At 38.1% G+C, this 4,142-nt stretch overlaps 1 non-coding gene across 1 annotated transcript; it reads left to right on the forward strand.

The window, feature by feature from the left end:
• The first annotated feature begins 491 nt into the window (after positions 1-491).
• On the forward strand, positions 492-598 carry LOC141636196 (small nucleolar RNA R71). Its single transcript, XR_012540824.1, has one exon. It is a non-coding gene; the product is annotated as a small nucleolar RNA R71 (small nucleolar RNA).
• The last annotated feature ends 3,544 nt before the right edge of the window (positions 599-4,142 follow it).

Raw genomic sequence — 4,142 nt, forward strand, 5'->3', positions numbered from 1 at the left:
TTTGCTGCTGCGGAGGTGGAGTCGTATTTTGGACATTCTGGCTACTCCACCTCAAATTTGGATGCACATTAGAAGGGTCAAAGTAGGTGTTGGTCTGCCTATAATGTTGAAAAGCAGCACAAACCTCATTGGGACTGATACAGAAATCTGCAACGTGTCCTTATCCTCCACATCTCTTGCATGAAAAGGGACCGTCTGACACAGCATTTACCTGATAAATACCACCCTTTTAAGCTCCTCCTAACTCATACTTGTCAAATCTCGTCGTAAGAGCCTCTAATGCAGCTACGGAAGGAGATTTAGCAGCTCTCCTTTGATTTCCCCTAGAGTTTCCATGCTCAGCTTTATGGGTGGCCAGGCCATCGATGATTTTCCACCCCTTTGTCTCACCGCTATTTTCTTGAAATCTCTCATTAGCTCCAGCATCTACGATAGCTCTCTGATCATCATAAAGACCATTATAGAACTGGTTGCACAGAAACCATTTCTCAAAACCATGGTGTGGAATAGAGCGAATTAGCTTCTTGAATCGGACCCAAGCTTCATGAAAATCTTCATTAGGTCCTTGCTTAAAACTCGTGATCTGAGCTCTAAGTGCGTTTGTCTTGGCCGCGGAATAGTATTTCTTGTAAAAAGCCAAGGCCAATGAATTCCAGTTTGTAATTCCTAAGGCAGCACGATCCAGATCCCTATACCACTCCCTTGCAGCATCTCGGAGTGAATAGATAAACATTGTCTCCTTGATCTGGTCCTGAGTAACGCCTTCAGGTGGAGGGATGGAACAGACATAGTCAACAAATATCTCCATATGCTTGGCAGCATCCTCATTTGCACCTCCTCCAAACTGGTTTCTCTCAACCAGATTGATATATGATGGTTTTGCTTCAAACCCTCTAGTGGTACCAGCTGGTAAAGTAAATTTCTTATAGAGATTTTCAGCTTTTGGCTCGAAATGACTCGCTATACTAGCTTCTTCAGCCATATCTGGAGATGTAATGGTCTCAGCTGATGAGGTAGAAATAGGAGATGAAGGTGGATCCTCCTCAAATAAGTCGTTCTCGTAGTAACTGGACAGAGTACTCAGCTCTTCCTCTGCCGGCAATACTCTAGATGATCGTCTCAACTCACGCAAAGTCTTCTCGATCTCAGGATTTAACGGTCGTAACTCACCACCCTATGACCTGCGCATAAGAGGAAACTACAAGTAGAATATGAGAATGTTTAAGGAACAGAAGTCCCTTAAACTTAGAGAATAGACTAAAATAAAAAGGAACAACTAAAACTAGCGCTGCCTCCCCGGCAACGGCGCCAAAATTTGCTACCTGTCGATGTGAGTATCAAAAATAATATTTATAATTTCCAAACTACAACTAGCAAGCGGTAGTAAGGGTCGATCCGCAGGGAGGTAGGGAGTTAAGTTGTTTTATTTCAGTCTATGAATTTCTGGGGGGTTTTGGATTGGATTAAATCTAATAATATAAAATAAGAATGCAAATAACGAAAGAAATGTAAACAATAATTAAAAGAAGGCTAAGACGATCGATTCACTGTAGCTACGATGGCGGTAAACCTAGGTAAGTCTGAAATAATCATGGAAGATGGGCAAATAACAGGTCCTTTCGGTCCGAGTTAACTAGTAGCTCCTTTCGGCCTATGCTACTAATCCCTAAGTCTCACTAAAACTAGCTCTCGCCCTGAATAGTGATTCCTAAAGCCTAAATTATGTGGGAAATATCGGTATATTTCATCAAGAAAATTTCGGATTATAACGAAATTATGAAATATGAAATTGCTAGTCATAAATGAATTGCATAAACAAAAGAATAGAGATTAGAATTAACCTTCAGCCCTAGCAATTTGGCCTAAGAACAAATATCGAGATCGATATTCTCCTAATCGTTGCACCCAAAATGCTTTGAGAAATGCCCTTGTTCTTGCTAGAAAAAGATCCCTAATTACTAATTATTTTTTTAGGGTTTTGATGAGAGTGTTTTAGTCAAAATCAACTGAGAAAAATAATCCTCCCTCTCACCTAATATAACCGAAAATAGGAAGAATAAGGGGAAGATATTTTTCTTCTCTTTCTTTTGTTAAACCGTGTAACACCAAAATAAGGAGGAAAAATCTTATTATTTTTGGTAGTTATCATATTGTATAAAATGTGTATATAATTATCAATTATCATTTATGTCATCATGTATTAATAAGTCCACACACAACAGTTTGTAGTCGATTTATTAATACCGGTCTGTCAACATTTATTATGACAATTTCGTATAATATATACATTAACTATAAATATCGCATATTTATAATTTGCTAATTAAATATAACCAATTACGTTTAATTACGAATTAACATCTTAATTCGTTTAAGCTAACATTATATACATTAATTAAATATAACAGTTTATATTCAATTTTACGAATTAACAATTAATTCGTCTCAGCTGATATTATTTTATTATATTAAATAATCGTCTCATCATCACATTGACTAACTTTTTAGTCAAATACATGGACTAACCTTTTAGTCATATAAGGCATCAATGTGATTACATTTTCATATAATCACATCTCTCAAACACATCCTTTAGGTGTGACTTTTAGGGACCTGTTGATCACCGCCATCAGTATGATAATAATGTCAAACTTCTAGCAAGCCAACCGTAATTAGTAAACGTTAATCAACTGATAAAATACTAAGTATACCCTGTGAACCTATAAGATATTTATATACGTTATCACACTAACTGTGGAGGACACTAGCTCCAACAATCTCCCACTTGTCCTCACAAGTGTATGTGCGATAACCGATTCTCATATCCTTAATTTCTCCCACTCAATGTAAAACAATTTGCAAAATCCGTATTCACAAAGGTCGTATTTTACAAGTGATCAATATCAAGAGTGGTTTTCCCAACTAGAGAGTAACTTAACTAATAAACGAATCATCATTCGAGCATGGCCATGCATTTCAGTTACAACTCCTCGAGTGGCCCTGAGAAATGACTAAACCTGATAAAGGTTGGATATTTTCTTCAACTCGAATCCTGCAGATACAAGCACAGTATGAAATGACCCAGTGAAAATCAGCTTAGCCTCCTGTTACGGTCGACCATGAGAAAGAAACCAAAGTCACCCAAAAACTGCCTTAATCTCAAGAGACAGTCGATTGTCAAAAGAATCGACTCTAGGAACACAATGGACGTCCAATCCACGACCTGGCACCGAATGTTTTTAAACATTTAGGACTCCATTACGTTGTCACAATGTCTTACGAGGTATCGTTATAACTCACATCTGTGATCGATTAGCCAACCTTTTGACTTATGGCTCGTTGAACCCACCATCAATCAACTTCACAATATAATAGCCAGAGTTATCAGCTCATGTAGGCGATTATAGACCAAAACAAATATAATGTAATTCAGTTCACTTTGTGGCGTTCAATGCTGTCGTACAATCCACATGAAAAACAAAATATGAAATAATACGATGAAGTTATAAATAGCATATGAAAAAGAAAATGTATCGAATCCATAAGCAACTAGTACAACTCAGGAACATGTTTAATTCCCATGGAAATAACGTGCCCTTCATGCTTATCATATTTCAATGGTTTAGTGAGAGGGTCCACGATGTTTTCATCCGAAGCAATCTTGTCAATCACTATCTCCTCTTGCTCCACGTAATCACGGATCAGATGAGCCTTCCGATGTACATGTCTAGACTTGTTGCTAGACTTAGGCTCCTTGGCCTGGAAGATGGCACCTCTATTGTCATAATAGATGGTGATTGGGTCATTCAAACTAGGAACTATGGTTAGTCCTTGTAAGAATTGACGCATCCATATAGCTTCCTTTATCCTTTTACGGCGGCATAGTACTCGGATTCAGTAGTAGAATCTGCTACAACTTCCTGTTTGGAACTTTTCCAGCTGACCGCAGCACCATTAAGAATAAAAATGAATCCAGACTGAGATTTCAAATCATCTCGATCCGTTCTGAAGCTAGCATCTGCGTAACCGATTGCACATAGCTTAGTATCTCCTCCATAGGTCAATGCCCAATCCTTAGTCCTCCGTAGGTACTTAAGGATGTTTTTAACACCTATCCAGTGTGTTTCACCTGGATTGTTTTG

The sequence above is a fragment of the Silene latifolia genome, chromosome Y (assembly GCF_048544455.1).
Source record: "Silene latifolia isolate original U9 population chromosome Y, ASM4854445v1, whole genome shotgun sequence".
NCBI lineage: Eukaryota > Viridiplantae > Streptophyta > Magnoliopsida > Caryophyllales > Caryophyllaceae > Silene > Silene latifolia.